This window comes from Camelus bactrianus, chromosome 26 (genome assembly GCF_048773025.1).
Source record: "Camelus bactrianus isolate YW-2024 breed Bactrian camel chromosome 26, ASM4877302v1, whole genome shotgun sequence".
Lineage (NCBI taxonomy): Eukaryota > Metazoa > Chordata > Mammalia > Artiodactyla > Camelidae > Camelus > Camelus bactrianus.
In genome coordinates this window covers 23,030,266-23,054,462 of record NC_133564.1, presented here as the reverse complement: position 1 = coordinate 23,054,462, position 24,197 = coordinate 23,030,266, and the positions used below count along the sequence as shown (strand labels likewise).

Below are 24,197 nucleotides of genomic sequence, written 5' to 3'. Positions count from 1 at the left end.
TATATGCCACAACTTCTTTACCCAGTCATTTGTCAGTGGACATTTAGGTTGCTTCCATGTCTTGGCTATTGTAAATAGTGCTGCTATGAACACTGGGGTGCATGTATCTTTTCAATTTAGAATTTCCTCCAGATGTATGCCCAGGAGTGGGATTGCTGGATTATATGTTAACTCTATTTTTAGGTTTTGTTTTTTTTTTTTTAAAGAAATCTCCATTCTGTTTTCCATAGTGGCTGCACCAATTTACATTCAGTGTAGTAGGGGTTCCTTTTTCTCCACACTTTGTCCAACATTTGTTATTTGTAGACTTTTTAATGATGACCATTCTAAATGATGTGAGGTGACATAGCTCATTGTAATTTTGATCTGCGTTTCTCTAATAATTAGTGATGTTGAGCATCTTTTCATGAGTCTGTTGGCCATCTGGATATCTTCTTTGGAGAGATGTCTAGTGAGGTCTTCTGCCAATTTTTGGATTGGGTTGTTTTTCTGTTACTAAGTTGTACGAGCTGTTTGTATGATTTTGAAATTAAGTCCTTGTCGGTTGTATCATTTGCAAATATTTTCTCCCAGTCTGTAGGTTGTCTTTTCATTTTCTTTGCTGGGCAAAAGCTTATAAGTTTGATTAAGTCCCATTTGTTTATTTTTGCTTTTATTTCTTTTGCCTTGGAAGACTGACCTAAGAAAACATTGCTACAATTTATGTCAGAGAATGTTTTGCCTATGTTCTCTGCTAGAAGATTTATGATGTCCTGTCTTATGTTTGAGTCTTTAAGCCATTTTGAGTTTGTTTTTGTGTATGATGTGAGGGAGTGTTCTAACTTCATTGATTTACATGTGTCTGTCCAGCTTTCCCAGCACCACTTGCTAAAGAGGCTGTCTTTTCTCCATTGTATATTCTTGCCTCCTATGTTGAAGATTAGTTGACTAGGTATATGGGATCTTTATATTTCTGTATGTAGGTATATTTCTGGGATCTCTATTCTGTTCCATTGAGCCATGTGTCTGTCTTGGTGGCAGTATCACGCTGTTTTAATTACAGTAGCTCTGTAGTATTGTCTGAAGTCTGAGAGGGTTATGCCTCCAGCTTTGTTCTTTTTCCTTTTTCCTTTGGTAATTCTGGGTCCTTTGTGGTTCCATATAAATTTTAGAATTATTTGTTCTGGTTTTGTGAAAAATGGCCTGGGTAATTTGATAGGGATCACATTAAATCTGTAGATTGGTTTGGGTATATGGCCATTTTAACAATATGAATTCTTTCAATCTAACGGCATGGGATATCTTTCTATTTCTTTAAATCACCTTTAATTTCGTTTATCAGTGTTTTATAGTTCTCTGCATGTAAGTCTTTCACCTCCTTGGTAAGGTTTGTTCTTAGGTTTTTGGGGGTTTTTTTTGACATGATTCAACCCCCGGGAAGGAGCAGCTAACACCAGCTTGAGACCCTTTGTACCCCAAATTTTGGATATTTCACTTTGTATTGTTACATTTATTTACTTCTAAAAACCAGAAATACATTTAACATACCAGCTTAGGAGTTTAAGTAGGTATTATTAATTTGCACATGAAATGGAATCAGTTCTATCAGATCACTTTCCTCCTGCCTCTTCAGAACCCTGAAGGAGTAGTGGTGTCCGTGGGCTAGAAGGAAAGAAGGTGTGATTTTCCATCAGAATCTTCTTCAGTTGCCTTCCTGGGTCATGCGGGGCTGGCAAAGGGCCCCACTCGGTCCGTGGGTTGGGATGGGGCAGAGAAATGAGGCTTCTCTGTCACTGGAAGTTGTGGTACAGTCACAGACAGGTAAACACTGGAAGTCAAGTTCCTGAAGGAATGCAAATTGGAGCCAAAACCAACATTATAAACTGGGTCGGCAACCACAGGAGCCAAGTAATGAGTGGGAACTTAGGTACAGTGCCAAATGGGTTAGAAAAACAAAAGAGAACAGCTGAATGAGAGATCAAGCAGGACCCAGTGAGGCAACCTTTGAAGTCAGGTTGACTGCACTGAGAAGCACTCAAACTGTTCACATCTAACACTAACACCTGCACCTGGCTTTCTCCTGCAGCGTCTCCCTACGTTTGCCTAGTAGAAGGCTCTGGAGAAGTCTGGAGCTTGCATTTCTAAGGTGGAAGGAAGTTCCCATTGACAAGTTACTGGACCTCTTACTGGGATCAAAGGTCAATTGCTGGAACTGGGCAGGGGGTAGCAGGGATCTGTGGAGCATGGTGGGGATGTTTGCAGAAGCTGAAGACAGGAAATCAGAGGGATGATGGCTTCTGACAGCTTGAAGGGCCCACGTGGACCTCTGGTTTCTGACGCGTTGGGTCTAAAAGATTCTGAAGGAGACCCAGGCATCTTCCATTGAGATGTCCTCTTTTAAGGATGAAAAGCTGTCTGTGACTTATTTTGACCCTCAGCACACCATGGGATTTTCTAGAAGTCTTTCAGGTGACACAGCTCCTCCTGCCGTCCACCCCAGGTACTTGTCATCAGCCAGGGCTGTTCTAGAATGAGATATTCTTGGGGGAGTGGACTTTTATAGCAAATGTCCCTGAGTTGAGTTGAATGCCCTGGTTATTTTGGTCTCTGTAGAACTGCAGAAGCTTCCTCCATTGCCCTTCCACCAAGTTAATATTGATGAATTATTTGTATAAGTTAAGCACAGCACAGTAATAAGTGCTTTACATGTGATTCTCACTGAATCTTTCCCATGCTCTTCGCAGCATCCAGGACCCTTTTTTTCTTTTCCAGAGCCTTAATAAGTCTGTCCAGTTATCTACCCCCACCCCAGCCATGCACCCCAGGAGAAGTCACCTCATGCTCAGCACTCGGTGGCCCTGATTTGTCTGAGGGTCCCCCCGTTCCTTCTCCAGTTTCTGCTCCAGGGATGCACATTTGGCCAACAAGACTTGTTTGGGGATTGTGCCCAAAGTCCTGGGTTGTGTATCCTTGCTCCTAAGAGAGATCTTTGAGAAGGAGGTTTTTTTTTTCCTTTTCTATTCCCTGTTGAACTTTAACTCCTGAAATCTTGCTACTTGCCTGTGGTTGAAGCCCGCACAGGTGGAGGGTGGGACAGGAGAATCACAGAGAAATGCAACCATAGAAAGGCACCTGGGAGCACACTGCTGCTTCTATAAGATAATGAATCTCTGTGTTGTTTAAGCCAGTTTAAACAGAGATTTTTGCTTGCTGCAGTCAGATCATCCTAACTGATACAACATACAAGGCAGGCATTTTTTTTCCCTTCCTATTCTACAGGTGAGGCGACAGAGGCTAGAGAGGTTAGGCAGTGCCTCTGAAGTTACACAGCTGCTAAGGCAGCATTAGGATTTGAACCCAGCATGGCCCAGCTCCTGGGCCTGTTTCCTTACCACACACAGTTCACAGCTCCTGGCTGACGTAATTCATCTGACTCTTAATAGAACAGAGAACAGATTGGTAGTTGCCAGAAGCAGGGGTGGAAGGTGGGAGAAACTGGTGAAGGGGGTCAAATGGTTTAAAAAAAATTGTTTTTTCAAATCTGACTCTTGCCCAGAAGGTGGCAGGCCAGGACATGGACGCAGAGGGCTTTGAGTCTCCTGGGTCTCCCAGTCCAGGGTGGCTGACCCCGTATCTAGACAGTATATGTGGGATCGGCCTGGTGAGGATGGTGCTTTTGAAGGCCCAGGACAAGGAGAACCAGGGATTCATGCGAGAACGGAAGAGGCATTCATAGGACTCTCTCTGTGTTACATAAAGACTCTTATTCATCCCTCATGAGTCACCTTCAGTGCCGTCGTCTCAGGGAGGGCTTCCTCCTACATCCCAGGCTCGGTTGATCACGGAATTATATGCTCTCATCACGTTCTCAACCTCTTGTACTCACCCCAAATATAATTAGATAATTGTTTAATGTCTTTCTCGCCTGCAGACTATAAATTCCTTACCCTTCTGTGCTGTCTTTCCTCTGAGCCCACCTCCGCCCCAGTCATTTACTTGGTTTTCATACCAGGTGACAAAGCATCTGTCAGAACTGGCAGGACACCTGTGGGGAATGGGACAGTCGTGAGCAAAGTACCGGGTGCAAGCAGGGCAGTGGGTTCCGAGGTGGGGCTGCAGGAGGGGGCTGGGTGCCCGGGGGTCTCGTGAGAGCGTGCCGTTAGGACAGAGTGCAGAAAGGAAATGGAGGGAAAGCAAACAGAAACCTCATCTATTTCAAAATTGTGAGAGATTCCTGGAGATTCCATATGTAGAAAAGAAGAAGCATTGGACAGCCTCTTCAGCAGCAAGACAGACAGACAAGCAGACACACACACACACACACACACACACACACATACACAGGCAGAAAGGATTTGAGCTAGTTCTTTCGTGAGGCCCATGAAGTTATACAAGATGTTCTGAACTCGTTTGAAAACTTAACTGTCATTTGGCCCAAAAATAGGCACTGCATACAAACTTTTGGTAAAATACAATTATCACTTTATATTGAAGTGGGGTGTGTGTGTGTGTGTGTGTGTGAGTGAATGAATGATTTTAGCTCCTTCTAAAACCAAGTGCAATGCATGGAACCTAGTAGGTGCTCAATAACTGTTGAATTAAGGAAAGAAACTGATTGTTGATTGTACTCTAATTCTATGTGGAAGATGAATAGAAAGAAATGAGTTTATTATGACAAAGAGTGGATGGGGTGTTACTAAGGTTATTGCTGCAAATGGAGACTCCTTCAGCCAATATTGGCTGAAGAAGAAGAAAGAAAATAGCTTAGGGAACCTCAAGGTTGTAGAAGCAATGGGAAGGTATAAGGACGCTGTGTGCCCACGGACAGCTTAGCACCTTTATCACCCGTGGGCCTCTGTCAGCACAACACTCAGTACTGAGCTAGGTGTCATGGAGTCTGGGGAAGAAACTCCATGATCACACCGACCTTTACAGTCAGAATATGATCATGTTACTCTCCAGCTTGAAGACATTCCATTGTCCCTCAGATAAAGAGAACAACCTTCAGCCGGCATGTTCTACCTAATTCTCCAGGCTTTTCTTCAGTCCTTCCCCACTGACTTTCCACCCTTCAACCCTACTGGCCTTATTCATCTTTTGAATGCTTAATTCTCCTGCCTATACACGGTTTTGTCTCCCTGAAGTGACCTCCCTCTCCCTGTCCCTGTCCTTCAGTGGTCAGATCAGACTTCACTTGTTCAAAAAGACTTTGATGAATCATGTAGACGGTGTCCAGTTGCCCTGCCATGTTCTCTCATCTAAGCTCTCTGCCTCTTCAGAAGGGCACAGCCAAAAAGTGATTAAGTAAACAGGCAATTGGATGTTTAATGTTTGTCTCCGCTCTAGAATTCAAACTTGAGGAAAGCAAGCATGTTTTTCTGATCCTTGTTGAATTCCCAGGGCCTAAAATAGTGCTTTATCTGTTTCTGTTGGGTAAATGAATGAAGGAAGGAATGTTAAATATAGTTATCCTCTTATGTTCTCCTATTTGGAACGTCTCTCCTACCTAAGTTTCTGTTGGGGGCTTCTCCTACCTGGCCCATGATGTAAAAGCCAGAGTTGTTCAGGGTTCTGTCCTGAGTCCTTATTTTTCTCTCCTTACACAGCCATCCGGTAAGACAGCATCAGTTACCGCCCTTATGTTCACGACTCCAAAATGTACATCTCCTGCCAAGATTTCTGCCTAGAATTCTCCACCCTCAGAACCACCACCTCCCAGATAGCCTCGTGCATCACTTCAGTTGCATCACTTCAGTTGCATCACTTCACTTTGGATGCCAGTCCCTTTGTAAAACTCTTGTCTAGGTACCTTCATAATTTTATGTCTCACTCTCTTCCCTAGATTTCTGAACAACTGGCAACTCCTGAATGCAGTCTTATCCTCTTCACTAGTGGGAGCTGTGTTCAAACATGACGAGGTGTTGTGGGGAAGATGAAATGTAGGCTTTTTCATAGGGGAATAACATGAGGAAAGTATTTCAGGAAGCTTTATTTCACGTATTCAGTTATCTTAAGTATTACATTTCCACTAATGACTTGGAGGATGAAACAGTGCAATATGGATGAAGTTTGCAAAAAATATTCACAAGCCTTTAACTGAAGGGAAACAGTGAATCAGAAAAATAACAGAAACATAATTAAATTAAATAAGAGGAAAAGCAGAGAATTGCAAAAAGGAGAGACACATATGGCAGGAAAAAAATTTGCTATAAGCAAGCATGGCTATCAAACATCAAAGAAAAAAGTGGAAAATTTCTAGTGGGAAATGCCTTTAGAACCACACTTTCAAAGCTAATTTGCTTCTAATTGTAAGCTCTATAAAAGGACTTTCCTTCTATAAAAAGGGGAAACTAATTGTCACAGTGGAATGATCCTTGGACCAGGAGTCTGAAGGGAGAGATTCAAGTCCCAGCTCTTCAGTATAAAACCTCAGTAGAATCGGAGACCTTTAGACTTGGGAGAAAGCTTAGAGATCATCCAATCCAAACTTCTCATCTAATGACAAGGAATTGGAGCCACACCCTAGAAGGTGGCAGAGAGAGCATCTGACATGCTGTCCTCCACACTTGGCTACCTCATAAGCTTCTTGGGCAAACCAGACAAGATGTTATTTATACACAGTGTGTAAAGCATGCAGTGTCAGTGGAAGTATTCTTCAAAGGAGCAGCCACTAGTAATCCTCATTTATGAAGCAACACTGATCAAATTAGAAGTAGCAATTAACATCAAAATAAACAATTTGACCTACTCCACTCTAAAGAGCTGTTGGAGAGCTTAGAGAGGGCCTAAAAGAGAGTCAGAAAACAGGAATCAGCTGTGGAATAGAAATCTCTGAGGAATAGTCAGGGACCTGTCTTCAGTGAATATTAAGCTCTTATTAGCACACTGAGGTAGGTGCTGCAGGGATTAAAAATGGTGGATCTCAATGGACTTTCCGAGTGAAAAAGGAAATAGACACACAACGAACACATTCACTAACACAACTAACTGGTGTGATGGAAATATGTTCTAGACCCAGTGGGAGCCCCAAGGGATATAAGCTCAGAATGGTAATTGTTAAACCCAACGTATGCAGTGCCAAGGAGAGGATCTTTTAGAGTGAATACAGACCTAGTTATTCACAAAATAAGGAGAGAGAATGAGCTTACACTGTAGCATCCAAAGAGGTTGATAACAATTAGAAAAAATATCTTTACATTGAAAGTCAATCCAGACACTGTTTGCTGTAAATGATGTGGAATCTTCTTTCTCAAAAAAAAAAAAAAAAAAAAAAGAAAAAGGAAAGAACAGATTATCATCTCACTGGGATGGTTTAACTATGTTAACTAAAGTTTCAAGTCTCATTCAACTCATAAAGTGCTATTTTTACAAAAACACAATTACTTTAAAAATTCACTGTAAGCATGACTACTTAAGCACTCTAAATGCAGACAACTAGTACTTACAAAACAGTGAATCATACTCTAGCTGACTATCCTCCACAGCTTTATAGTTTTACATAGAGACTTTTATACTTACAAACTTGTAACTTACAAGCTGTCACAAAGAGGAGCAAAACTATTTTCCAGAGCAAAAACCTATTAACTGCCTGCTACCAACAGATGGCTTTAATAATTATGCACCATCATTTTTATTTGAATATAGTTTTGCCCATGGCGTTAGCCATGAGTCTAGTATGTATTTAGTATTAATTTTATGAGCATCCTTTTTTCCATTATCTCCAATAAATGCAAAAACAGTCAAGTTGTTAAAAGTGCTAGTTTGAAGCAGTACACATTACAATGGAAACAACAGTAGAAATAATAGAAAAATTGTAAGAAAATTATACATTATACACGCAGAAGACATTCCTCATTGGCTCGTAGGAACCATTCAGTTCTACAAAAGCAATGTGAAAAAAGAGGTGCTCTAATCAATCAATAATATTTCACAAAAGATTAGAAAGAATAATTACCGAATTGGAAAAAAAAATGGATTTGGCCAGTTCAAGAAAAAGGCTGGGAGGTATTCAGAAGTTCCGGCACAGTAAAAGTAGGAAGATGCCATTGGCTTAGTGACCAGCCGTGGATGGCAGGCCTCTTCAGATCTGCATGACGCCAAAGGCAGGGATGCCATGTTCAGTGCAGATGGAGCAGCGGAGAATTTCTGCAGGGAGACTCAGTTGAGGGACCAACCTGCATAAACAAACTGATTGCTAGATAACCCCCCACAACACATGTGACAGTCATCCTGGAAGGGGGCTACTTGCCCAGCAGATTTTCCTTATAGTTGAGACGGATCCGATTTAGAAATAGGGGCCAATAGACTAGTGAAAAGTGGCAGAATATACCCTCCCTAGATGTGCCACTTTGGCATATGGATTATTTGGAGCTAATGACACTTTAGGAGCAGCAGTTGCAAGAAAGGTGCCCTGACCTTTTCTGGCTGAATGCAGGAGCTAAAACGGCCATGGGAAAAATGTACTCTCTCCATCAGGAGGAAAGAAACATTCTCATCCCCCGAGACCCAGAGTCAAGGCCTGGAGAATTCTGTGCAGGCAGACTTTGTTAAAGAATTCTCATCTCCTTCTAGCCTTTTCATTTATTTTAGTTACTTTTCCACAATCACCTCTCTTTGTTCAACTTAGAATAAAAGCATTTATGTTCTGCCACTTGGAGTTTTCATTTTCTGGTGGATACTTCTGTGTACAAGTAAAAGTAAAATGTGATGCTTTTCTCCTGTTTAGCTATCTTACATGTATTTAATTCTCAGGTCCAGCTGGAGAACTCAGAAGGGCAGAAGTAAAGTTTTGCCTCCCCTACATCAGCAAGAAAGAAAAGACTATCTTATTTTCAAGGTTTTAGAAGAACAAGCCACTCTCCTATTGGACGAAAACACATTGGTGGACCATAATCATAACCACTCATAGCCATTAGAACATATTGGAGGGAAAATGCCTTATTAACTGATTTTCAGGATATGGTTGGTTGTATGCAAATATGGCCAACAGTTCCCTCCTTCAGTGCTTGCACGTGCTGCTTCTCCCACTAAAAAGTGAAATCTATTTCCTCTCCCCTTAAATCTGGTCTGTTAACTTGCTTTAACTTCTGTCCTTATCTGAGTGCAACAGAAATGATATTCCAGGATTTGTGAGCCCAGGACTTAAGAGACTGGCAGCTTCTGCTTTCTCCTTCTTGGAAGCCAGCTGCCATGTAGAAAGTCCAACTACACTGAGATCAGCGTGCTGTGAAGTAGCCCAAGCTAGCAATGTCAAAGATGACACGCAGGAGAACCAGAGCATCCCAGGTGATGCCCCCAGCCCATCAGTCAACTGAACGCAGACACACAAATGACCCTGGGTCAGACCATCAGGAAAAGCACCCCGTCAAGCCACAGAAGTAGGTGAGACAACATATTACTTTTGTTTTAAGCCTCTGAGTTTTGGGTCATTCTTTTTGCAGAGCCTGACCAGCCAGATTAGAAAAGTAGAGGAGCTTCTGTAATAACAGGTATGTGAGACCAAAACCAAAACCGAAACAGATGCCTCTAGGAGATTCCATGGAAATCAGAGTGAGTGGCAGGCCAGCTAAAACCCAAATGCGAAGTAACTAAGGAAAAAAGAAAAAAGTTCTAGAACTTCTGAAGATGAGATGGGCTTTGTCACAGGAGGGACAAGACAAATGGCCACTGATTCAGGCAGTTAAAAGGGGATTCCTACATTATAAATAAAATAGTCCTATTTTAGCAATTAAACCCCAATATATGCAATTGATAAAATAGTATTCTCTTAGTAAATTATTTTAAAGTTCAAAGTATTACTTGTACTTGTGAAAAAGATCATCCGTGCATTTAAATTAAAGCAAGCTAAGTGTCATGGCAGTTATATTCATATTCTCATTATCAACTTCCTTCTGTATTTTGTCTTGAATGCACTGTATCTAGAAAATCGCAGTTAAGCAAAAAGTAGGCTGAGAGGAACTCAAGTTCAGCGACTTTGCCCCAAGGCAAAGCGGAACACTTAGGACCTGGTAGGCACGCCTGATTAACACCTCCTGAGCTTGAAAGAGGAGTAGGTTTTGGCAAAGGAGTTCCCAGTCAGGGGCCTTTTTCCAGAAATGGCCTCTTCCAGGACAGCTGGCAGTGATGAAGGTCCGTCCAGTTGGAACTGGTCCCAATCTGCGCCTCTTCACTCAGTTGCTTAGCTCTGGAGCCACTGAAGGGAACACGTGCCTCCTTTACCTACTGAAGGCACAGGAAGCTCTTGGCCTCTACCCTGCTTCCTCACCAGGGAGGGCAACTTCGTGGCACAAGATCAGCACTGGGTCCCTCTGTAACCTGCCTGTTCCTTTCTTGTTCCTCTTCTTGCTTTATTAATATAACCAATAGAGCTGTTTTGTTATCTTTGCCACTTTATCCCCCAAATTGCATTTTGTGTTGGGTTAAACCTTCCAAAAGTGATTGTCTTATCAATTTCATTTTTATTCATCTAAATTCAGTTTTATTCATTTCAATTGCAGATGCTTAGGCATTAAGCATAAATCAGTGGCCCTACTTTGTAGTCTCTTGCGTTCACAATTGCTGAATAGTGATTGTGTTTGACCTCAGCTGACTATTCATTCTAAACAGCATCTGATTATGGAGGCTCTGCTTTGTGGAAGGATGGCACCAGTACACACAAATAGAGGCTGTGGGTTTCATACGCTGTGCTTGGTTTCAGTCTTTGCTGGAGACAGGTATGGACATGGAATTGCTTTGGGGTCACTGTAGTTGACTTGACATTTTTAGCTTAAGCGATTTTTACTGAGGCCGTTCCATCTGCATCAGCAGATGCGGTACCCCGTGATGTACAGTGGCTCCACTGATGGACATGTTTTTCTCCCCTTCCTCTGCCACTTGTGGAGGCTAAGGTAGGTGAAGAATAAATGGGTAAAGAGATGAAGAAAATGGAAGAGGGCAGCTGCAGGCGCCATGACCTCCAGGGGATTCCTTGTTGAAGGGTCCTTCTGGGAAGGGTCAAAGGTCCAGTTATCTTGGAGGTTTTTTGGAATCTTTTGCTTTGCCAATTGTCCTGCCCTCCCTACGTGCTCCAGAGCAGGGTGTGTATTGTCTTTTGTAAGTGCCACTAATCACTTCTCATGGCAACTATGAGTTTATGTGTCTGTTCCCACATGCATCGTGAGCCCCCTGAGGGAAGGAGCTCTGTCTTGGACATGTCTGTAACCCCTGTCCCTAGCCTGGTAGCTGTAAAAGAAAGTTTTGCTAAAAGTATTCCCAGTAGTGCCCTTAAATTGCACTGAATCCGTGGTTTTCAAAATAAATCCTATTTCTGGTAGCACCTTAATATCAATACATTTTAAACCCAAAGGTAAGATCAGGGCTCCTAAAATATGTATGAATATTTACCTGTGATTCATTAAGTGCTTTTTCTTTTGAAGGTTTGTACTTTTGTAGCCGAGCAGGACACTATGGGGCCTTCGTGGGACAGATCCCTTCTCCATACCCTCTGCTGTGGCCCCTCTCTGAAGGACTCAGATAAATAGTATCTCATGCAGGTTTCCTGAGTTTTCAAATGCTGAAAACCACCACCAAATGGAAAAAATTAACTACTTAATGGTCATAAGCACCGAGCCCCCAGAACTTTTGGCGACTAAAGATTAATCACCATCAACTAGAGAATTGTGCACAGCTGATCACAGACCCTGGGCTCCTCCCTCAACTGGCCTTTAAGAGTGCTCAGCTGAAACCATTCAGGGAGTTTGGGGCTTTTTGAGCGTGAGCCACGCGTTCTCCTTGCTCCGCCCAGCAGTAAACCTTTCTCTGCTCCAAGCTCTGGAGCTTTGGTTGGTTTGGTCTCACGGTGCGTCAGGCACACGACGGTCAGTAACAGTTTGGGTGAAGCCAGCCCGGAGTCTGTGCCTGTGGCAGGTTGACCCCGGCAGGGGCAGCGCCTTCCCTGGGTCCCAGCAGCTGCCGGAGCAAAGTGAGCCCCAGGGAACAGGGAGAGACTCTCCCTGACCGGCGGGCACGGCTGCCCCAGCCCGAGGCCGTTGGAGCCAAGAACCATTGAGAGCTGTGTCCACACTTGGTGTCTCCTGGGGTGAGTGGCTCCAGCCCGTGCAGGCTGGGAATTCTCTCCGCTCCATCTGGGCTCATTCCTGCCAGGAAGGGAGCCGCTCTGGGCTCCTTGGTGGCCACTCTGGGTCCGTTCTGTTCTGAGAGCTGGGCCTCTCTGTTAGGAGGCCTCCGTCTGGGAGTGGAAGTGGAAGTTTTAGAGGACACCTCCCCTGACTGTGCGACCATTGCTTACTTGTGTTTTTGTGTGTGTGGTTTTGGGGTGAGCCACTTTGGCTGGTGCAGGATGAGAAATTCCACCCGCTCCACCTGGGCTCCTTCCCTTCCCTTCCCTGAGCCATTCCCGGCTCAACGGGAGCCGTTCTGGGTCCGTTCTTTTTTCTGGGAGCCAGGCAGCTCTGGAAGCCCCTGTCCAGGAGTGAAATGGAATTTTAGGGCTACATCTCATGCTTGTGGGGCCATGTTTGTTCTATGTGTGTGTGTCGGTACTTGCACTGGCCGGTTGAGATGTCCTTGGTGAGTCATGGGGCTCACATGTGATGACACCAGGTATCCTGACCTGTTGCATTGGCTTCACCTGTGGCGGAGTGTTGGTTGATTAGCCTTGGTCACTCACTCAGCTTCATCTCTGTTGGGGTATTGTGTGGGGTTCTCCCCTTTTGGACCAATGGGGCGTTGGTTGGGAATCTCTTTTAGGGCTAGGGAACTGTGGCCCTGAGAGACCATTTTGAATTGTTGTTTGCTTGATATTTGATAACATCAGCCGTGAATAATTTAAGTATGGATGACCAGACCTGTGTTCCATCTTTTAGTCCCCTGAGGGTATATTTTGCAAAACTAGGAGATCTTCAGCTAAGCTCCTATAAATGAAAGAAAATAATTTTTATCATGACCCTGTGTTGTCTCAGTGCTCCCAGAGATCTAGAGAACAGTGGCCCCTCATGGCTCTGCTACTGTATCAAAAGTGGGCCTTTTGTGATTTGGCCTTTATCGTGTGTGCGCGCGCGCACACCTGAGTCTAAATCCTGTTCTCTCTGCCCTAGTTTTGCTCAAAGTGAGGCATGTGAATGAGTAAATTATATATATATAAAATACATATTATATAAATATATAATATATTATATAAATATATCAAATTGTCTAATAGATATTTGGGAACTGAAAAAAATTCCCTAAAAATAGCCAAGATGGATGGGTTTTATAAAAGCAGTTAGAGGAGGAATTTGCATTCCTTTGAGATGTAAATGATCTACCTGGGTGCTCTAGGAGAAAAAAAAATTTTTTTAAACTCAGGCAAAAAATTTAGATCTCTGATTCTGATTGTCTTTACTTAAAAACTTTTTTTTTCAATAAATGAGCTCTATTTAATTGACTTAAATGTTTAAGTGCTTACAAGTTAAATACTTCTAAGTATAAAAGAAGCTAGACAGAACAAATTTCAAGCTAATGTTATCTAGGAAATATTCAATATTGAATTGATATCTGATTTAAAACAAGCTTAAGCTTGTTGGTGTAATCAATAAAGACATGTCTTTTATCGTACCTAGGTTTACTGAGGGTCAGTAAATTCATGTTTCTGTTGCAGAGTGTGTCAGCAGAAAGAAAACAACTAGCTTAGTATGATGAAATTCTTACGGCTGAAATAGAGTGTAGGTGAAATAAGAGCTTTTGGGTGAACTCTTTGGAAATGATTGTTTTGGGAATGTCTACTTAAAGGTGATCTCTCTGGATATTTGGTGACTTGAGATTTTGGAGTTGTGCTGAATTGGGTTAAATGATGAAAGTTTATTGAATAGTTGAATAGCTAGGTCATTCCCAAACGAAATAAGATGCTGAAATATTTGCTAAAAGTTAAGATTTTTAAGAGTTAAGAATTCTAATTTAAACTTGTAAGGCTAATAGAAATAATAAAGGAAACATTTCAGTATACAGTAGGAAAGTAGGATATATTTTGAGGAATAAATGTATGAGGAATGGAATTGTATTTTGTTAAGAAAAAAGATTTGGTCCTATAGCTGGTTGTTTCTATATGGGGAGAAAAATAAGGGACAAACTAATATGAATATAGAAAGTTGGGGAAGGTTTGTGGAAGGGGAGTTCTAAAAAGAGAGTTCTGTTCATGGTTGGGCTGAGATTAGATTAACTAGGTAAGTGGATTTTGTTATTAAAAGTGGGCTGGTACAGGACTGGATTTGGTTCCTCTGCTAAGAGAACAAGTCTACTTAGAATGCTTCTGATGACAGATTGTGTGAAACTTTGATATTTTTGACAAACTTTCTATCAAGTTCTAAGTAAAGTTCTTTTGACTTACCTGGCTTTGGGATGCTTCAGAAGGCCCCTGAGACTTCTCAGAAAAATTTAACTGGGTTGGTTGGTATGTTGAATTACACAAGAAGCATCATCAGATGAGTGATAAGCCTCCTCAGATGACATGGTATAGTAAGTGTTAGCATAGATATCCTAGAAATTATGTAGAGTTTCTGAAAGTTGGATATGTCCTGGTGTAATGCTGTCAGTCATGATTCTGGTTGCTATCTTGGACTGTTGTGTGTCACAGCAACTTGATTAAGCTTCCTTGCCAAAAACACTCTAATCAGATCTTTTACTTTGCCTTTTTGGGTCTTTGGTCATTCATAGACAGTTAAGCTGATGCTTGGCCAAACTACTTCATTTTCAAGAAGATTCGTAAAAAGGACTTTAACAAGTACAGATTTCTTTTAAATCATACTGCTGAGTTAGGTAAGATGTTTGAAAAGTCTGAAACTGATTTCATGGAACTGTTGGTAAGGGGGATTCATTATATGGGATTGAGTGAACTGATGAGTATGGTTTTAATTTTTTGGTTTTGTCTGAAATATTACTGGCTTAACCTATGTTTTCTTTATATATATATATTTAATTGAAATATAGTCAGTTTACAGTGTTGTCAGTTTCTGGTGTACAGCATGTTTTAGTCATACATGAACATACATATATTCGTTGTCGCATTCTTTTTCACTGTAAGTTACAATGAGATATTGAATATAGTTCCTGTGTTATCCAGTATAAATCTGTTGTTTTAACCTATGTTTTCTAGTTGGAACTGTTTACCAAATGTTTGTCTCCCTATCAATATTGCCTCCAATGTTGAGGATAGAAAGATAATTCTCTAATGGAGTTGTCACAGAGTATAACTACCATAATGTATAATACTGCTTGCTTTTAAGTCTGTTGCTAAAAGCACTTGTACAATGCTTGTGTAACAAAATGTATGGCCCATTAGCATGCCTCTGAGCCTGTTCACAGTATCTGATTTAGTTTTCCCACAACATGGATAACTAGGCAAATACAAAGGAGGACTAGCACCGAGGAACATGTTCTGAACCTGGGGTAAGAGCCACCACCCCAGCATCCAGGGACAGATATTTTGATCATCAGTGCTTTCTATTAAAAGATTTGTCATCGAAAGGGGAAATGATGGAAAAAATCTGCACATATTGAGGTATGGGGAAGTCCTGGCTTATACATGGTTTGACTTAAACTTTACTGACCAAAGTGGCCTGTTCTTTGGCCTTTTGTACATCTGCTTTGGCACTGAGGAGGGGAATGCATTTGAAAGTCAAAATGGGATAGCTGTGGTTCAGACATCCAAGGTAAAACTAGGTGGCCATTGTGGACATGATTTCAGGCACGTTCCTGTGTTATTGAGAACTTGAATTTTCTGAGCTGTGTCATGCTCAGGACAGCACCAGCCATTCTCAAAGCAGTGTCTGCTGGCAGATGGCAGCTGCAACCTTAGGACCTCAAGGTCTTCTCTTATAACTATTAAAGTTTTAGACTATAAAAGTGCCTTAGATCAGATGTTAGCAGAAAAAAGGAGATGTGTAGTGGCCAGTAGCTCTTGTTATGTATATATTAGCACCACATCAAAAGTTAAAGCCTACTCAGATTAAAGTAGACAACTGGCTACCTGGTTGCACATCTCCCCAAAAGTGCCAGGTCCAGACTGGTTTTCAGGCTCATTCTCTTGAATTCCTCAGGGAATGAGATCTTAATTATATAAGACTTGGATCTAGGACTTGGAACTCAGGAATATTTCCAGCCTGGTGTCCATTCCCCAAATTGAGGCAGGACTCTGCCCCATTTCAGCAGGGAGTAGCCAGAGCAGTCATCACCCTGTTCCCTGAAAGATTTGGGGAAGGATAAAACAGGTTTGGAGATTAAAACCCAGTTCCTCTGCCGAGATTATGATGAACCTCTCTGTCCAAATACTTTGCCACTTCTTGTCCAACCTGTTCTCCTCAGGACTGAGGGGTATTGAAGAAAAGGGGGGAACTGTAACTGAGCCAGACCCTAAGGGACCCCCTGGGACAGACTCCTCCCCCATACCCTCTGCTGTGGCTCCTCTCTGAAGGACCCAGATAATAGTATCTCATGAAGGTTTCCTGAGTTTTTCAGATGCTAAAAAACTACCACAAAATGAAAGAAATTAAGTACTTGATGATCTTGAGCACTGGGCCCCCAGACCTTCTGGTGTCTAAGGGTTGATCACCATCAACCACTCAGAATTGTGCACAGCTGATCACAGACCCTGGGGTGCCCCTCTCTTAGTGGGCCTTTAAAAATGCTCAGCTGAAACCCTTGGGGAGTGCAGGGCTTTTGGGGCATAAGCCACTCTCTTTGCTGGGCCCAGCAATAAACCTTTCTCTGCTCCAGACTCCGATGTTCCAGTAGTTTTTTTGCCTTCACCATGCGTTGGGTACACAAACTTGTATTCGGTAACACTCTTCCTTGCTGATTTTTTTTTTTTGTCTTCAAAAATAAAGTTAACATGCAATTTGTATTCGATAAGAGTTTTTAAAACTAAATATTCATAAAATACTAGGTCCTCTCACTTTAGATTATAAGCATGTGAACTTCAAAGGCCTGACTGGGGTCCCTCTTCAAATATAAAATCTGAAGAAGGGAAAAAAACCATATGTCATCTCAATAGATGCAGAAAAAGCACTGACAAATCCAGCATCCGTTTCTGGTTAAAGACTAGCAACAGTCTCAGAAGGCACTTCATCAAGAGAGTATCTGTGAAAGACCCACGTCTAACCTCGTACTGAATGAACAGGAACAAAGTAAAAATGTATGTTTTTACCACTTGCATTCAACATTGTGTAGGAGATTCTAGCCAGTGCAATAAGGAAAAAAAGAAGAAAAAGCCATTCAGACTTGAAAGGAAGGAGTGGAACTTTCAGTTCAATAATGGAATGATTGTGTTGAAAATCCCATGAAATCCACAAAAGGGATTAGAACTGATGTGTGTATTAAACAAGGTTGCGGGATATACTGTCAATACATAACAGTTACATCTCTATATACTAGCAACAAACATTTGGAGATTGGTATTTTTTAAAATTTTATTTACAATAGCAACAAAAATACAAACAACTTTAGAATTCTTTCAGAAGATGTGCAAGATCAGTAAGCTGAATATCAAAATGTTGCTGAAAGCAAAAGTTCTAAACAAATGGATATATACTGTGTTCAAGGGTTAGGAGACTCAGCGGTATTGTCTATTAGGATCGATAGTGCTGAATGTATAGTAATAATGTAGGATGTCAGTTACCTCAAAATTGATCTGTATATTCAGTGCAGTTCCAGCAGTTTTTTTTTGATTAAAAATTTACAAGTTTGTTATATGCTTTATAAGGAAACACAAAGCATCTAGAATAGTAAAAAAAATTTATTTTAAAAAGAAAGTTAGATGACTTAACAATATTTTACTTCAAGGCATGCTCTAAAGCTAGAGCAATCAAAACAGTGCTGTATATAACAATAAATAGAACAATGGAAAAGAATAGGATCCAGAAATAGGCCCCCGACACATGGTCATTTGTTTTTTTAAATTTTCAAGCTGAAGGGGCAATTTAGGAGAAAGGTTAGCCTTTTCAAACACTGGTGCTGGAAAAAGTATATATCCGTATGGAAAAAAGTAACCTTGATTGATACACACATATATGTAAACTCAAAATGGATGATTGATGTAAATGTAAAACAAACTGTAAAGCTAGAAAAAACAAAATGTTTGTGAACTCAGGTTAGGCAAAGGTTTTTAGATGTACAACTAATAAATTGACTAACTGTACGTCATCAAAAGTAATTTCTGCTCTTTGAAGAAAACTAAAACAATGAAAAGATAAGCCACAGCATCCAGGTTATGTAAAGAATCTCAAAAACACAACTGTGAGAAAAATAACCCAGTTTAAAATTGGGTATAAGATTTGAATGGGCACCTGACCAAAGAAGGTACAGGAAGGGCAGATGAGCATGTGAAACTCAGCACGGTAAGGCATCAGGGAAATGCGAGTTAAAGCTACAGTGAGTCAGTGCACATCTATCAGAATGTCTAAAATTTGAAGGTCTGAACATACCAAGAGTAGGTGAGACTATGAAGGAACTGGGACTGTCATTCACTGGTGGGAAAGTAAAATGTTACAGTCAATTTGAAAAACATTTTGACAGTTTCTTTGAAATTTTGAATATATACCTGCTATATGACCTAACCATTTAATTTCTTCTTGTTTAGGAGAAACGGAAGCATATGTCCACAGAGAGATTTGGACATAAAGGAACTTTGCATCTTTACACGTAATGAGAAGAAACTGGAAACAAGCCAGATGTTCATCACTTGGTGAGTAGATAAGCAAATTGTGGCGTGTCCATGTAATAGATTATTACTGAGCCAAAAATTGAAACGAATGATTGAGATATGCAATAACATAAATGAGTCCCAAAATAAGTATGCTGAGTGAAAGAAGTTAGACAAAAATGAATACTGAGCATATGATCTCATATACATAGAATGCTAGAAACTGCAAATTAGCCTTTAGTGACCGAAAGCAGATCAGCAGTTGCTTGGTGTGGGGGGTGGAGCTGGAGGGCAGATGGGAGAATGTATCTGTAGGTGATAAACATGTTCATTATCTTGATTGTGACGATGGCTTCATGAATATGTCAGTTTCATATATATGTATGTCAAATTTTATGAAATTGTACAATTTAAGTATATGCAAGTTCTGTGTATCAATACAAAGAGGTTAAATTATACCTGCTCTCATAGAAAGATCTCCAGAATACATTTTTATGTGGCAAAATTGGAAGGCTTATGGAAGTATTTGTAGTATGCATCTATAAATAGAAGTATTTATTAGTATGGTTTTATTTGTTGAGTCTGGTCACTGAATGAGTTTTGAGAGAATTCACAAGATACCACCAACAGTTGTTCTCTCTGGGTCAAGAGATCTGAGTTTTTTGGGGTTGTAGAGGAAAAAGATGTTTTTGTTTTGTCTTGTTCCATACCATTTGAAGATTTTATGTGGTTTATATTATTACCTTCATAAGTAAATTCTTTTTCACCAGAAAAGAGGCCTGGAAAGAATTGGGCAAAAAAGAAATCTTTCAGGAGTAAATTGTGCCCAAAGTAAGTGGAAGGGTGGTTCCACATCTGTGCAGATATCTGTATAGCCTGGTAATCATGCGTCTTGTGGAATCTAACTTTGTGTGTTCCTAAACTGCAAGAAAATTTGAACATTTGTAAAAACTGCTGCACTGTTGCGTACATACTGTAGTGGAGACTGTCCCCAGATATTTGTTCTCCCTTTATGGCACAACAGTGGAACTTTTAACAGCACGGAGTAATGAAAAACTGTCTTTCCCAGCTTCTCTCTACCTCACTTCCTCTGTCCTTTCCTCCCCGCGACGTCACCGTGTCTCTACTGTCCAGTCCACCCCTCCCCCAGTGGAGACGTCATGGTAGTCAGACTTCTTACATGATGGCTGAGGACTCCCAGGATGAATACCCCAAGAGAAACTGGCAGAATTTTCATGTCTGTTTCCATCTGTCCGGGAAATCACACAGCATCACTTCTGCTACTTTAAGGGTCTGCCCAAGTTTAAGGGGAGGGGACATATATGCCACCTTCTTATGGGAGTGTGGATGTTTTAGAAGCATCACAAAGACCCTCCTTCCAAAGGCTGTGTGTGCTTGCACCCCTTTTCTCTTCCTCATCTTTCCCTCCATCCTGCTGCCTGGAATATGGCTTTTACTGTCCTGGGCCACAAGGCTGAGGTCAGGACCGGCAGAGCAACATGACGGAGGGGGTCTGCCTCATTGTGAACCATCACACAGCTCTTAACTACCTACTTGGAATCTTACTTCTGTCTTGTTGAAGAAAATGTCGTTTTGAGTTTTCTATCACTCACGGTCAAACCTAATACATACTGGCTAGCAAGGACAGAAGCATTGGCTGTGAGAACCCTAAAAAGATCAGGTAGTGAGAGTAATCAGTGAGAACGCAGGAAAAATAACATCTTACTAACCTACCACCCGTGAAAATCTGAAGTTCTTTTTATGGCTCACGAGGGAGAAGTTCTGTATTCTGCTTTCTATAGGTGGTTGAAGGGTCAGCCCTGAAGAACTAGGGTACGTTTGCTGGATTTGAATTGCACTGTGTCTAGTGTCAGGGGGAGGGGCTGTGTACTTTGAAGAGGTTGAAGCTGGGAGCCTGGGACAAAGCTCATCTGGTTCATATCATTAGATTTCTTTGATCTAAACTCACAAATTCTCAGTCAAAAATCACTTCTTAACCGAAAGCAGTGTTTAGCATCATAAATGAGATGTGGGGTCAGATTCCAAGGGCTGCTTAATGTAAGGTGAGGGGATTATACGATGGGTAGCTATATATAGTATATACAGGAGTAACACAGTGTGACCCACTCCCACCGAAATTAACATTTTCCTACATGAAATATTCATGCAGTCACTTTGAGAAAAACTCCACAAAGTATCTGTGAAATTATTCTCTGAATTGTCTCTCCTTTGACCATATATCAATCGGGGTTTTCCTGTGTGTTATATCCTTTTATGTGAGTTCTTTCTAAATCAAGGATTGTAGCAGAATTAATTCTGATGCATTTTAATGCCACTCTTGTATCATTAATCATTCTCGGAAAATCATAAATATTCCATGTTGGGTACTGCCGGCATCATGGTTCTACATGAATAATTTTTTGCTGATAGTTGCCAGTGAAGCTTAAGGTTTACTGCCTTGCTAGGGTTTATGGAGATTTATTGACTTAGAACTAATTAAATTGTTGCCTACTGCTTTTGAAATTCTGCCACAGAAACCTGCTCGTGGTTAGTGCAGCCTTTGTGCGGGAGGCCATGGAGTTGGACTTGGCTTGCTTAGTGCCTACGTCCTTGCTGCGGGTAGGGGTGGGGACCTGAGATGGCTGCACAGAGGTGATATATACATTCCAAAACTTATACAGCCTAGTATTTGTTTTTTGCTTTTTTGAGATTTTTGGAATTAAATGTTTAAACTTGCAACATTTCCCTTCCGGAATCTCTCTTCAGTAGGAGTACTGTTTGGTGGTCATCCTGATTTCTTTTAACGTAACTTTTAGGGAAAAATTTAAAACTATTTTGCTGCAGGATTGTGGATACATGAATCATTTGGGATACTTCTACCAAAAATACATAGGTTTTTCAATTTAGGATATTAGTGAAGAAGCTTTAAGGATAGAACTAACCATCATTTGCGGTCACAATAAGTTTATGCTGTTCCTTCAACAATTTTCTAGGATTGGAACTGATCAGGATCCATGCTGTGGTCTGGAGCTTAACTGCCTTCTGCCACCGGCCAATTGTGTGGCCTGTTTGTCAGCTGTGTGTCATTTAATATCCTGGCCTCAGTGTCTCCCTCTGGGAAATGGTGACAATAACTTCACTATCCCACAGAGTTATTGTGAAGATGAAGAGACCACATATTTACAGCCTTTAAAATAATATGTGAGTGTTGATTGGTACTGTTTATTTTTATTTTCAACATCATAATTATAGTAGAAAAACTCAAATGTATGCTGAGCTTTAGTGTTTACAAGGCTTTCACATCTGTCGCTTCATTTGATCTTAACTGGATGTAATTGAGTTGTGCATTTTTTTTAGGATTCCCTTTCAGAGATGAGGAAACTGAGGTTAGGAAGGTTAGGAATTTTTCTCAAAGTCAAACAACTATCAGGTGACAAAACCAAAACCCATGCCGTGCTCTCCTGAATCCAGCCTTCCCCATCTATTTTCTTCTCCCCTCTGCTGTCCCATAGTGTCATTAAACTTAGAACTGGAGGAGATATCAAAAAACATTTAATCTGAGCTCAATTATATGGATGGGGAAAAATGAGGCCGGCTAAAACGAAGATTTGCCCAAGATCACATACTTTGGAGAAGACCCGTATTTCTTGACTCTCATCTGAAAGCCTTTTCACCACTACCACTTATTTGATAATAGAAATTCCAGTGAGACATTGAGGAAGTGGTGATAACATTGCCCCGTGAAGAATGAGGTTTCCTTTTAGTAACTTGAGAATTTTAATGACTTCTCTACAAGCCAACTGTCCTGGACTTACTATAAAAGGCAAATAGCATCCTTTCCATTGTAAGTGATCATCACAGCCAGAGGATCCTTTTAACTTCCACTTCTAGCTGGCTTGGTTTTGTCTCCTAGTAATTTCTCCCTTTCTCATGGAAAACAAGGATGCCCATGGTAGCTGGCCTGCCCTGCAGTGATGATTCTCCTGTTTCATGCTTCCATGAGGTGCGGCTTAAACACAGTGGGGTCAGTTTTCACGTTTGGGTCTGGGAGCAAAGGGGAACACAGGTAGGTCGTAGGATATTGGCGTTTGTAGCCTCCATGGGATCTGTGTATACTGTGCCTTATCTGCTTCACCACGTGGTCCAAGACTGGGTATCACATCCTGTGTGAAGTCAGCTCTCCCTGCCTGGCCCCGTGCTGTAGGAAAGATAAGAAATGGGTCTACACCATCCCTGAGGCAGTGATCCAATTGCTAGTCAGAATGGACACGTTTCTGGAAATGGCTTAGTTCTTCCAACTCCTCAGCAAACCGCTCTCCTCCCAGTTCTGGCTGCTTCTCCTGTTGATCAAAAGTGCTTTCCTTGGCCACTGTATTTACAGGAGCTCACCCAGCCCTGTTCTTATATCTTGCATCCTGTTTGATTCTTTTATAGCTCTGGTCACAATTTTAAATTACTTACTTGATGCTGCCATAAATATTTTCTCTTCAGCAAGACCTTATGATCTATAAATCTAGGCAACAGTCTCCTTGAAGTTCAGTGCCTACATGAGTCTCAGTAAACTTGCAAATGAATATACTTGGCTTGGTTCATTAGATGAATAACTGAGATCATTCATTATGAAGGATTTAAATGTGAGTGGAACATTTAGGGGAAAAAAAAAAGAATGAGGTGAAATTAAGGTCTGATGATAAAGTAACCACGGATGGTTTTAAACCAGAAAATTCATTTATTAACATCAGTCTTAGTAGTGTAATTCCAATGTCAGAAGTAGCCGAACCTTTGAAATCAAAGTGAAACCGGTTTAAATCTATTCTCCATGCAGTGGGAGCTCTGACTCCCTCCAGCTCCCACCAGGTTTGGGCAGAGGAGCCTGGTTTTACAGTGTTCGGGGGTCACCCCTGGAGCAGCCTCCATTTTTGTTGAACGGTTGAGCTCCAGGTATCCACCCGGCACGTGCTCACTTTATCTCAGCTGCAGCAAACGCACACTGCCCTCCACCCTCACAGGCCTGCTGCTTCCTTTTGGAGCAATTCAGCTCTCCCGCCAAGTTCGGCCTTAGGAATCTCACCATAAATTCTAAGCCACTTCTCAAGGTAATTTTCTCAGGCAAGGGGAGAGAAAGTTCCATCTTTAAGGGAAATTCTGATGCTGTTAAAATAATTACTTCACCTTGCTGTATTAGTTAAGACTCACTTGATGATGAGTCAGAATCCAAATGAAACGAAGGTAAGCAGGCTTAGAAATTTATTGTAAGGATACTGTGGTTTCTAATGGAACTCAAAGAAGAACAGAATAACTGGGCCTGGGGACAGTGTCTCACAGTAAAAACACAATCTCTGAGGATCAAAGACAATTCCCCCTGCAGGGAAAATCCACATGAGCTAGCCAGACACCCCCAGAAGCATTTCTAAAGTGACCTTCTGAGTCCATTTCCTCAAAGAGATGATAGTTCAAGTGGGTCGCTGACGATAGGACACATCACAAACCACAGACTATTTTTACATTTTCAGATTTTTAAAGAACATGTCATTGCTTTACTCAAAAA

The 24,197-nt window shown here is 41.3% G+C and overlaps 1 long non-coding RNA gene across 1 annotated transcript in view; it reads left to right on the top strand.

Moving 5' to 3' along the window:
* The window catches only part of LOC141575129 (uncharacterized), a 60,424-nt gene that overhangs the window by 23,210 nt on the left and 13,017 nt on the right, over positions 1-24,197 (top strand). Inside the window, exon 2 of the long non-coding RNA XR_012502486.1 lies at positions 18,587-18,691. This is a non-coding gene — a long non-coding RNA (uncharacterized LOC141575129). The remainder of the gene's footprint in view (positions 1-18,586; positions 18,692-24,197) is intronic.